Source organism: Heliangelus exortis, chromosome 4 (genome assembly GCF_036169615.1).
Source record: "Heliangelus exortis chromosome 4, bHelExo1.hap1, whole genome shotgun sequence".
Lineage (NCBI taxonomy): Eukaryota > Metazoa > Chordata > Aves > Apodiformes > Trochilidae > Heliangelus > Heliangelus exortis.
The window spans coordinates 1,809,661-1,822,583 of record NC_092425.1 but is presented as its reverse complement, the minus strand read 5'-3'; the positions used below and the strand labels follow the sequence as shown (position 1 = coordinate 1,822,583).

General features: G+C 40.7%; 1 long non-coding RNA gene across 2 annotated transcripts; it reads right to left on the bottom strand.

Moving 5' to 3' along the window:
* Positions 1–226: 226 nt before the first annotated feature.
* LOC139796317 (uncharacterized) lies at positions 227–3,180 on the bottom strand. Of its 2 annotated transcripts, none has more exons than XR_011725941.1 (3): positions 3,108–3,180; positions 1,444–1,507; positions 227–290 (listed from the first exon to the last, which is right to left on the bottom strand). It is a non-coding gene; the product is annotated as an uncharacterized lncRNA (long non-coding RNA). The 2 variants fall into 2 exon arrangements; XR_011725940.1 differs by having other exon boundaries at positions 3,055–3,151.
* Positions 3,181–12,923: the final 9,743 nt, after the last annotated feature.

Below are 12,923 nucleotides of genomic sequence, written 5' to 3'. Positions count from 1 at the left end.
GGTTTTCTTTTTCTCATTAAAATCAAATCACTTTCCTCTTCCAACAGCTTTCTGATGTGAACTCTCAATCAAGTCTAGAAAAATGGTTTACAAAAAGAATATCCAAATCCTGATTTCACAAGTGGAATGTGGAGAGGGAGGCCCATATTTTTCAAGATGCAGCTGGAGAGTCTGTGTACACATGTAAAAACAGAACAAATCTGAGCACATTCATACCTTCCACTTCAGCAAATGGCACGTGGAACATAAGGTCTCTAAAATGAAGCCTCTTGGACTGCTTTCCTTAGGAACTACAAAAGAAAAAAGAATGCAATGGTCATTTTTGGTATTGGTCTTCCAAGATCTTTCTTTACTGTTGTCATTGAGATGCCTCCAGTTGTGGAAGGCATTTCATCTCTTAGAAGTTTTTATTTTCAAGAAGTAAAATCTTTGGTAAGAAGATACTGTTGGACAAGCCAGGGGTCTCCATCAGGATTCTTCCCACTGTATTTCTGAGTGCAAAGCTGCTGATTTAGAATGCATCACAGGGTATCAGGTAAGAGTAACAGAGGGCAGAGAGGTTAGGATCAAAGCCATCATTATCTGAGTGCAAAAGTTACAGTTCTGGTGCTGAGTACTCCCAAACTGCACCCCTACCAACCACAAAATGTATTGAACCAGAAATACAAATAGCCTGGAGCAGACAGCAAGAATTTCCCTTAATAGCAGTACCTGAGAAGCCAACAGAAGTACAGCACTGTCTGTCAGGACACTAAAAGCAGTACTGGGGGTTGGTTTTTTCTCTTGCAGTAACACATTTAGGAGTAATACACAAATGGGACTAAGCCCAAAATATTAAATTTCCTTTAAAAAAATGCATGTGTACTGAAGCTCACAGACATCACAGGCCTGAAGTCAATAGCATCTACTACACTCACAAGGACAACAGAAAATAACCTACACAAAATGCAGGTGGTTTATACTGCTGCATATAACATGCAGTCACAAAGTGGAAAAGCATCTTAAATGGACAATGGTACAGCTTTTATTAGGGACTGACAATACTAAACTGCTGTGGCAGTGGGAAGTTCATAAAGAATTTGCAAGTGCAAATTGATGGCTGATTTAACAAATAAAATATTGAAGTCATCAAGTAAATTGTTCTAAAGACATCATCTACCCTAATGGTGATGAAGCAGCAGGAAATGGGCTACAGAAAAGCTGAGCCACAAAGTAAATTTTCTGCCCCATTAGCTCTCAGTGAGCTCATCTTTGGGTTGAAATCTTGACCCTGCTGAAGGCCTGATTACAGTAAGAGAACTGAAATCTGCTAAGGTACAGAAAATGCTGATTACAAATTCCATGCCTGATCCAAAAGGCTGCTTATGCTTTGGATCAGACCTTGGTGCTATGTTTACAGTTTAAGGCTTCAGAGTTCTGCAAGGCAGAGAAAGTGCAACTTACCATTCAGATTTCCCTGTTCCTGTCTGTTTCCAGCAGTGGTGTCTCTAAGGTGGTGCACTTTTTCCTTGAATAAAAAAAAAGAGGCATAAAACCAGCAGCAGAAATCACTAAGGGAAGTTTACCTTAGAAATAATACCCATAAAAAGCTGGATTCTTTAACATTCTGGCCACCTAGCTTCTCTCTCCAGGAAAATAATTTTAAAAGACTTAAGAATATTGATGATTAGCTATAATTAGATGCTCAGTTTAGCATTTATACCCAAGTGTCCTGTGCAGGTTTTTTCTCCATCAGTTACATTGATTCTGTTCTTAGATTACAGAGGGCTGGGGTGTGGTTTTTGCTTTGGACAAGAGATGTTTCCTCAGAAATCCCAGGGAAGACCAGACAAATGCAGGGATAGCATGAAGTGAATATATTGTGTTCATGTTGGGGTAACAGTGAAAGTATTTTCTATGGTGCAAAAACAAAAGTCACACACAGAGTGCAGGGTCTAAACCACCACTAGGAAGTAGCTTTTTCCTTAATGCAGTGAAAACAAGCCAAAGAAATCCTTAAATCCTGCTTGAAATACTCCATAATGACTTAATGCTGCTATCTTTGCAGAGTTGAGATCTCATCTTCCTCCAGAGGTAACTCCCCCAGTGCCAGAGCAATACCAGCTATTCCCATCTGTCTGTTGGCCACACACAGGTTTGGGAGGGCCCATTCCCTGCCAAGCAGCCAGGGCTGTGCTGCTGGGGCCATCCTGGAAACTGAGCTCCTAAACTCAGGGCTGAGCCCCTGTTGCTGTTTCAGTGCAGTGTGATGACAAAGCTCATGCTATTTCCTCAGTAAATGCAAGCCCAGAGAGCATTTCATCTCTCCTTTTTGGCAGCAGCCAGTAACTCTCCTGCTCTGCAGAGCAGCTTTGGTTTTCCTTTTTCTACTGAATGTACTTAAAGGACAGCAAGGGATTATTTCTGTTAATGCACAGGCTCATAAAAATGAGGGCAGCTCTCTTGTTAGAAGCAATTAACAAACCTTTCTCCTTAGCTTCTAGCTTTGATGCAGTCCTTGCAGTGACTCAGTGTATGGGCTCCTGTAAATCCTGATTTTGTGCCCCTCAGTTTACTCCATACACTGAGGAGAAAGGAACTGAAGAGCACTGCTACCAACTCTGAATTTTACTACCTAGATTTCAACACTTTCAGCCTGCTGTAAGTCACTGTCTGTTAGAAAATTATGCTTGATAGAGTTATGTTCAGTAGTGCCTTGGGTTTGTTCAGCTACAGAAGGCTTCTGGTGTCATAAAAAGTGTATTGACTTAAGCATCACTTGCCAGCTTAAAGCAAAAGCCTTAGAATACCAATGTATTTAACTCAGGATTTTAACCAAATGCAGCACCTGAAGTCAGGAAAAATAAATTCAGGAAGCCTCTCGAGTAACCAAACAACAGGGGAAACAGGAATCTAGAAGACTTGGAACCATAAACAAGAAGTTCCTTGGGAGCTGGTGGGCATATAAATCATGACTCTTATTTTTGACCTCACATGTAGGATCCAAAATACAAGAGTTTGTTGTTGGAACTTGTCATCAAGATTCCCTTCAAGAAACATAAATTTCACACTCACTGTTGGGTGGGCTGTAGCCTCTGCTGCTCATTCTGCCACTGTTTATATGGTACCTGCAAGTGGATGATTTGTTCAGCAGGGATGCTGTGTTTCACAGGGATGCTCTCAGTTCCTGTGTCAGTGTGGCCCCTGGGTGCTGCTGCAAAAAGTAGAAAGATAAAATAATATTATTATTAACCCATTTAATTTCTTCCTCCTTATGGTGCAAGCATTTTTTTTCAACAAAGGTGTGCAAGCAGAGGTTTAGGAGTCCAACATCAATAAAAATACAGCATCTTTATGTTAGCTCCCCCCCTCCTTTTTGTTTTTGACAGACATGCAACAAATCAGTGGAGATTCTACCATTACTCGTTGGCAGCTGAATAACAACTGAAACATTTCATTCATTACTATTGCCCTGACCCATGGATTATCTATTAGTGTCAGTTCAAAGAAGACTTTATTTCTAGTACTAAACCAAGAATGCTGACATTTTAAATGAAATTGCTTCCCTGTCAGGACAAAAGAAACACCCACACTGTCTTTTATTACTTTCCTTCTCCAGCTTCACAAATTACATTTCTCAAAAGCTGGGGCTGTAACCAGAAAGCATTTTGAAATTCACATGACCTCCTTCCCCCAAATTATTTAAATACTGTGATACAGGCAGAGAACTGAAGGGAAATGGCAGGGTGAGCTGTGTCACCAGATTCACACATTCACCTGACAGTCCTCTTAGGTCCTGTTAAGTGTGGCTGCAGTGTTTTCTTCTATCCTTGAGACAATATTATCTTTTTCAGGAAGAAATTCAAGTAAGCAGAACACAGAGGTAATGCAGGCAGCCCGAGCTCTACTGTGTAAGGAAGAGAAGGGATTTACTCAACAATGTCCCTGATTGGAAAGCACTTTAATTGATAGGCTTTGCAATTTCTGCTGAGTTCTGCAGTGCTGGAGTAATCAGAAATGGAATTACTCTCTCAGTTCAAAGTGAAATTGTTCAAACCACTTAACATGCTGCATCTTGCTGAAATTGTTTAAGTTGGCAGCAAATATTCAGTGGGGGTGAGGTCAATGAAAACAAATTCCTGTTTCTGGAATGCTTGGAAAGGCATTGCACACACCACTTTGGGGCTGCCACAGGTTTAGGGAAGATGCCAAAATTTACTCTTTCATTCCCACATTCCAATTAGAAATTGCTCAAATGCAGCCATGAAGTGAAAGAAACAAATAACTTTAGGACAGGGATATGGATAAAGTGAACATTCCTTCAGTAAAGCAATATTAACATGACAATTGTTTTAAAGTGTCAGATTGCCACACTTCTTCAGCTGAGGGAGGATATATTTATTTTTATTTTCAGAGCCTCTCTTCCATAGATAATCTGATTGAAAAGCTGTAGTACTTAACTTCTATTATGTTTTTTTTACTTAATGTACACCCTTCAGCAAAATGTATATTATCAGAGAGAGCCCTCTTGAATTTTTAATCCCATTGTGACTGGTTAAAGTACCTGTAGATGCTTGTAGGTCAAAATCCACAAATTAAATGTCCCAATTTGTGTAATTTTTGTCAAATTTGTCCCAATTTGTGTCATTTTTGTCTCTGACTTTCCTCCTCTTTCAGATTCTCAGAATTCAGGGAAACTAGGAGGACTAACAAGTAATTCTGCTTTATTCCCTCTCATCAGGAAAGAGATTAAATTCTTTGCATACCCTAAATACATTTTTATGTCTTAGGTAGTAAGATCACTTTTTAGAAATGTAACATAACCTCTGTATTTCTCCAGGGTGGCCAACTCAGAGAGTAAGAAACTACTGCAGGTGGGTTTCTAGTAGGGTGAGAAACCAGAAAACAACATTAAAAGTGTGACAAAACACAAATTTTGTGGCAAATACAAAAAACTCTGGGAAAATCCCTAACAGAGTTTGGAAACTGAGTGGGATCCAAGGAACTCTGAATTGCCTTTTTTAATCTCAGTCAGAGTAGCTACAGGTGTTGTTTCTGGCTGCCTGCACACACAGGTACAAAAAGTTATGAGGCTTCAAATGTGGTTAATAATTTTGTGGCTCTCACCACAAACAGAGGGTCTAGAAACATTTGAAACCTCTCTGTTGTGTGCACTTCTGTACCCAGAAGAGCATTTCATAGTCACACTTTGTGCAAGAAACAGTGATGAGTGTGAAGAGTGTAGAAAAAGAGAATGGAATTAAAAAAAAAAATAGTTGCAGGTTGACAAAAAGGAATTTATTCTCAGAATTAGCTTTCTCACCTGTGATGGTAAGGACTCCTGGGCATACCAGGACCTTTCAAACATGCTCAGTGGTAGGCCACTAAGAAGTGATTTAATTAGAAACACAGGCAATCAACATGGACAAGGAGTAAGATAATGAGGGAGGACAACTTGTATCAGTTAAGAGGCAATTATCGACCAAGAGATGGTTTGTAATACACATTTTACTTTACACATCTAAACTATGGAGGATGTTGCCTACTTTGTTGTGTTAGCAACATTACCCTTAGAAATCAAACAAGAGTTTGCTACTGTGCACTAGTGAGGCAAATAAAGCTTAGACTGAGGAACATTCTGGAAGAATATATGGACTAATCATGCCTAAGACTACTTATGCAAGACTTTCAGCAGAAAAAAATACACAAAGGAAAAGAGACACAGTAAAAAAATCAATAAATATCACTAACCTGAACTGAGCTGGCTTAGGGAAACTCAGGATGCCTTTATTCATCAGCTTCACTGAGTTGATGCTGCAAATAAAATCACTTATTGCCAGGACTGTTTTATTTAGAAAACATTCAGCATTAAAATTCAGGGGAACAAAATCCTTGTGGAAACAGAAGGCTCAGTGATGATGCAAATTAATTAATACACTAGGGTTGCACTTATTAACACATCTCAACTCAGCTGCAAATTACAGTGAGTTTGTAAACTTCCTCCTTGTGCTTACTGGGTTTTTGCTTAATTCCTTTCAGAATTGTTAACTCCTGATTAACACAAGAATGTAGGAGGAGGGGTACTGCTAGTTGAGATGTGTTGCAGGGAGAGACACTTATCTCTGCCCACTGTTTTTTTTTCCCCATTATCCAAATATTTTAAAATTTAAACTCTGTGTGCTTAGTACCTTGGCAAATAAAACTTGCATGTTCCTTTTTTGGTAGGGATTAGATTGTAAATGAGATGTAGTCCAGCAAGGGATTACAAATACATGGAGAATACTAAGGAAGGAAGATAGTAGAATGATGTTTATTATTCAGGAGATGAGAACTCTGCAGATGTTTGTTCACATCATTATAAATGTCATTTTTCTTTTGTCTGTCTTGTTTGCTAATGCTCTGAGCATCACTCAGCTTGAGCAGCAGACAAAGGTCATCAGTGAGTATTGCAAGGGATAATTAAGGATCATTCCTAAAATTCATAGAAAGTGTTTCACATCTTTAAGATTGCCACAAAAATCCCAATGATTTGTAACATTAAAATCAAAGAAGGAAATGGGACACTGTAAACTGGATGGCCCAGTTTTATTTTTCTGCAGCAGCAAAGCTAAGCACAGAACAAAAGTGGAAAAAAGTGGAGAAGGGATGGCTGTGCTGTGCAAGGTAAGAAGGGCTCAAGTCCCAGGGGCTGCCCTGTTGTGGCAGCACAGGTGTCTGACTGCACTGTAAGAAAAAGACTGGCAAGCTGTAGGTACAGTGGTGTAAGAAAACCTGGGACCCCATGAACTGGTGCAGGAGTTGTGATCTCAGTGTGATCTGACCTTAGTGTGCTGCCTGACACTCAGGACATTTAGGAGAAGACCCAAGGTTGGGTCAGAATAAAGCTGAGGTGATGTCCAGGGTACCAGCCTGCCCTGCTGCTCTGCTCCTTCCAGGGGCACAAGTGGAGCTGCCTGGGTTTCCAGCTGCAGCATCACATCCACTCAGCAAAACATCCACAGACTGCTCTCAGCCTCTGCCTTCCACTCCCACAGCATCAGTCAGTTGAGCCTGCAAAAACCCAGTTTTCTCAGATCAAAGGTAAAGTGGCTTTCAAAAGAATCAGAGTGTGATGACATTGTGGAAACACTGATCCAGAAAGAAACACTCACCAGCAACGAAACACAGACCTGTTGCTACCTGTCACATCTTTTAGTTTTCATTACCAGTCTTGGGTGGAAAATACTTTCCATGTCTTGGTCCACTCTAACCTGCAGTGGAAACATCTTCCTCTCAGTCCTACTCAAAACTGCCTCAGTTCTTCATCCATTTAAAGCCTCCTTCACTGAAAGGATCTTTGGGATTCTTTAGGATCTCAGGTAGTGGTAGGAGTAAGGAGAATGGATTAAAACTAGAGGTAAGAAGATTCAGATGATTCAGAAGATTCAGACATTAGGAAAAAGTTCACTGTGGTGAACCAGCAGTTCTCCTCCCAGTTTGCAGGGAGATTCCAAGTCTGTCAAATAGGAGCTCCAACCTGTTAGGATCCCAGCAACCCTGGGTAGGGAGGGACCTCAGGAGACTGCACAGAGAGGACTCCCCTACACTGACAATACTAAAGGTAACACTAGAGCCCCTTCTTGCAGGAGGGGTGAGGAGTGAATGAGAAGAAGGGGTACTGGTGGTTTCAGGTGCTGTTCAGAAGGGGTGTCAGTGTACTTGCTGTGCCATACACAAGGAAAAGAACTCTCCCACTGTTGTCAGAAATTTAATTTAGTGGATTATGGAAGTTGGAAGGGCTCTAGTGATACATTACATCACTAGATATATGTTATTTATATATATAAGAATATTTGCTCCAGCATATAAAACTTGTATATACCTCTGCAGTCCTATTTTTCATCAGCAGAGAAAAGCAAATAGGGGAAGACCCTGTCTCTGGTTTTGCCAGAAAAATGCTATTTAGAACAGTTTGCTTCTCAACCAGGCAGCATCCTATAAAGATTTTCCCTCTGTGCACTTTATTCAGTGCATGTTTCAATCTGCCAGAGTTAAGATAGCAAAAAATCTGATTGACTGAATGCAGCAGGTGAAGCTAGAACACCATTTCCCATCCAGGTCTGTAAAAACAGTCTGAGTGCTCTAAGACAGCTCAAGAGTGGTTCCTAGTATTTTATTCATGGAGAAACCCCCCTGAAGTTGGGGATACATAATGAGATTCATCTGCAGTGCAGTACTTGATACGCACCAGAGGCAAGCACTAAAAAATCCCTCGATGGGACAGAACTGGTTTGCAGTCTGCATGGGCTCTGAAGCCTTCATTTTGGAACCCCTGCTTCAGAGCATTTAAAAGATCTGCCTAATAAGAATCACTGACTCAGAATGCACTCACTGCTCTTCACAGTAATCTGCCTCATAAGTTTCCAAGACACAAACAGTTCTGTTCTGGCTTGTGTTCTTTCATTTCATTTGGGTTTATGTTGTCTATTCTGTACGTGAGATATTCTGCCTCCCTAAAAATACCCACTGGCTGCTACTTTTTCTGCATACCCTGTGATTTTGATGAGCAACGAGGATGCTGTTCTCTTCTGGGATAATAACTGGGAAATGTTTTTCCACTTGTAACTTTTAACCCTAGAGCAAAATCCCACAGACAGCTATCTTTCTGCAGTCAGCTGTTTCCAGTGCACAGAGGGGAAATGCATTCCTGAAGGAATTTGGGAGAACTCTGCAAAGGAACAAAGGCTGCAGCACACAGAGGTTTCATTATGGGGGTGTAGATCTTGGCTGCAGGGAACCCCTCACTCTGATCACCTATGATAAGAGTTAAAGGAATGTAAAGCCAAAGTTCTGAGGCAGTTCTGGTAGCTCTGAATTCAGAACTGGTTGGGAGGCATTACAGAAACTCATGCACCTGTCCTAAGAAGACACTGGGGACTTTCAGTTTCCAGCTCAATCCAACCTGGTATCAACAGGGAGCATTAAAATCACACTGTAAACTGGAAACACACCACCTTCATACATTTATTTAACAGTTGTTTTGGCAGCACACGATTGAACAGACACCAAAATAACCTACGAAGGAATACTAAGAACTTGAGGAATGGGAAGGGAGCACACTAAGACTGCACACCATCTGGACTACAAGCTATCTGGCATCAGTTTGCAGCTCCATTGGTTGATGAGCCTTTCACTTAGAAGGCAAAATTCTTGGAGTGGTCTAAATGAACAAACACATGTGCTCTGTTACAGATGCAGTACATTTAGCAGTGTTCCAGACTGTAGTTTGCATGTTCATTAAAATTTGAAAACAGAGTAAATGAAACTGATTAAAAGAGATTAGAACACTGCTGGTTTAAATCTTTCAGCTCACTGGTGTTTCCTAGACCTTATTTGTCAGCAGATTCAGGTCAGCTGCTCACACTGTAAATTGCAGCAGCTCAGTTATGACAGCTTACACGAGTGTTTATTGCTCTGGTTTCCCAGAGCTCTGAAACAGGTTCTGAGAAGGGCTCTGAGAAGTCCCATGTTTGTTTCCTATAGCTCAGCAGTTCCACTGCCCAATTCAGTAGAGCTTTTTACAAAGAGGGCTATTTGTTTATTTTCACTGTTGCTATTACCATGGAAACACCACCACTTTTGCTTAACAGAGTGAGTTACTCTTTTGTAACTTCATGGATTTCAGTGTGTGGTGGTGGCCCTCAGGAAGTTCAACCACTGCATTAGTTCTGGTGGGTACACAGAATAAACTGCCATGGAGGCTCTAGCACACAGTCCAAGAAGCAAAAGGCATTTCTGATATGCAGTGCTTGTGCATTTTGGGGTTTTTTCCCCAATAAATGAGTCCATAGTTTTCCATCACCTCCTTGGGTATATAAATCACAGGATCATGGAATGGCTTGGGCTGGAAGAAACCCTTCTATCCCAATTTCCAAGAAGTCCCAGAGTACTTGGTGATGGAGCTGTGGGTGGCTGTAACCTTGGCACATCAGACTGTGCTTCAACAAAGCCCCAGACAACCTGGGCTCATGAACCCCTGATATTAAGGTGCTGAACAGACACACTCACCATTTAATTTGAAGTTCTGAAAATCAGTGGGATCTCTGCTTTGACTAAATGAAGTATTCTATGATGCTGTTTACCTCAAAAATCCCACATCTTAATTACTTCATGTTGGGCATCCAAAAAATCAATGGCTAAAGAAAAAAAATCAAAGGGTTTATCACAGGAGAGTCTAAAACTACACACTGAACCTGAGGCAGGCATGAAATATATATGTATTAAACAAAAATGGGAATGAGAAACACTGAAGAGTTTTGCATCTTATGCTCACCTACTTTAAACATCAGATAAAAGAAAATATCTGTGATAAATAGCAGCATGTGGCTATATACCTAGGGGTGGCATTGGAATGTTTGTGACAGGGACAAAGAAGCAGAAATACCTCAATTCTGACTTTCTAATTATTTGACTTTGCAACTTCTGCAAGTCTCTTTTTAGTGTAGAATATAAAAAGAAAACCTGAAACCATCATTAATTTGTTGGAGGGATGAAAAATGTGTATATGCCCTAGCCAGAGTAATTTTATTTTACACTGATTAGATTAAATTATAAAGCAATGGCTGCAGACACAGGCAGATTTTAATGATGGACTGGAATAAATTTTCTGGTTCTCACAGCTGAAACAACCTTTTTTTCCAGTTTTAAGCAGTTTTAATATAATGAACTGGAAACTGGGATATTGCTAGCCTAGCTGAAGAATTCTTTAACCACTGTGGAGAAGGAGAAAAATTGCCAATCCAAGTAGCAAGAAAAAAAAAGGTTTTGGCTAAAGATACATCACTTCTGTCTAAAATTTCACCATCTGTCTCAGGAATCTGTGCACAAAATGGGAGAGTGAAAGACCCCAGTTCAGGAGCTGGGAGGATGGCCAGGCAAAAGAGAGCCCTGAGTGGTCACCTGAAACTTCCTTGAAGCACTTCCACTTTTCTCATTTACTGTATGAATAGATGAAATGGAGCCAGGGTTTCACAGCCCAACAGGAAAGTAATCTGTCTGCTACTGCTTGATTATAAAAGCAAAGCTAAAAACCTTGGGGTGTGTGTATTTGTGTATATATGGTGTAAAAGAACCACAGTCCCATCCAAGCAGTTCCTCTGACAGTCTCTTCCTTAGGGAATGGTTAGAGAAGACCAAGCAGGAACTCTGTAGTGCAATAAAGGACAGCAAAACAACCTCCCAAATAATGCATTTTCACAGCAAGGGTTTTCAAGTCACTGGATATGATGTCAGAGGACCAACACTGGAGCCACTGCTCCAGCAAGCTCAGTAAAAGCCATTTCAGGACCTCTGCAGTTGTAACAGACCCCCCATACACACCCATCCCTGGATTACTTTTAACAACTGTCCTGATTCATCCTGACACCTCTTGAATATGCTGAGGAAAAAGCAACTAAATGATGAAAGCATGAGCCCACACATCCTGGCCCTCACCTGGAGTTACACAGCCTGGAGGAAGAGAAATAGCTCAGAAGAATAAAATAAATCCCTGACTGAAAAAGGCATGGGAAAGGAGGTGCTCCTCTGTATCTGGCTTGGGTAGTATTAATCCTGTTTTAGTGCAGAACATGTGGTGGATGAAGCAAGCAATCTGCTAGTATCCTTTCTCAGTCTGCTTTTCTGCTGTTTTCTCTTACACATCTTTTTCTACGTTGGCTGGTTTTTGTAGAGGAGTCTGGAAATGCAGACAGTGTGGATTTTGGGGCTTGCACAGATCTCTGCAGTAGGTTCACAGAAATTCCTTTTTAATATTTTGAAATTTGGCTTCGGTCTGAATTGGACTACAAGATACCTGAAATATCTTCCAGCCCTGAATTGCCATGAATTGGCTCAAAAATATCCCCCAGTTTCCACAGGAAAGGTAAAAGAACATAACCCTTCCCCAGATGGCCATTTCTAGCATCTTACATTGCAGAAAGGATATTTGAAAGAGGAGTTCTCACACAGGCTTTTCTCCCTTTTGTTCTCATCAGAAGAAAAAAAAAATATGGCTAAAAATCTCTTTCTTAGAATCAGGTAACAACTGAAAGTTGATTCAAACAGCACATTCTGTGTTGCACCATAAAAACATACACACTGACAGCAAGCTTGGCAATTCTTCATTTCCCATCATACTGTCATACTTTTTATAAAGTTAAATTTAACAAGTGAGGCTATCTGAAATGTAAACTGCAAATTAATATTGGTCAGAGATGTTCTCAGCTCATATGAAAGGTGAGAACAGGTTGACTGAACCAATCAGTTCTTGGTTTGAAAGTCACTGAAAAAGGATGTTAGTATTTTAGAAAAACACTGTTCATCAAATAAAAGAGAGATGTCTGTATCCTACCAGCAAATACTGACAAAGCAGCAGCACTGACCTTGCAGTACATGGAGGAGCCCTGTGTTCTCTCCTTTTCTCCTCCTCTTCAGCCAGCATGGAATCCTGCACAGACTCATCCAGTTGTGCAGAGGTTTATGGGTCTCTCATATGGATTTGGGTCTTTTCTGTACCAGGCTGCTGCAAGTCCATCACCATGTTCTCCTTCACTTCTGTCCTCCACTGAACTCCAGCTCTCCATTGCATTCCATATATAGGGCAAAGAAAAGAGATGATGATTTAATGTCAAGCTTTAGAGTTTCTTAAAGAGACCCAATTTCATTTCTAAACTAAAGAACTCTGATTTTCAGAGGCTTCTGATCAGCTAAGTCAGCAGAGATGATGTCCTGAGAGGAACAGTTCCAGCTTCAGGGCCTCCTCATGATTTCACATGAGATTATCAAGAACAAATGCTCTGGTGTTAGTCCCAGAATGAATGGATTTATTTAAAAGAAATCCTGAGTGCCCCACTTGCTCCCAGAAGAGTCACACAAACATGTTCTTTAATGGTGAAGCCACGGAAGTGGTACCTGTGGCCTTGGCACTT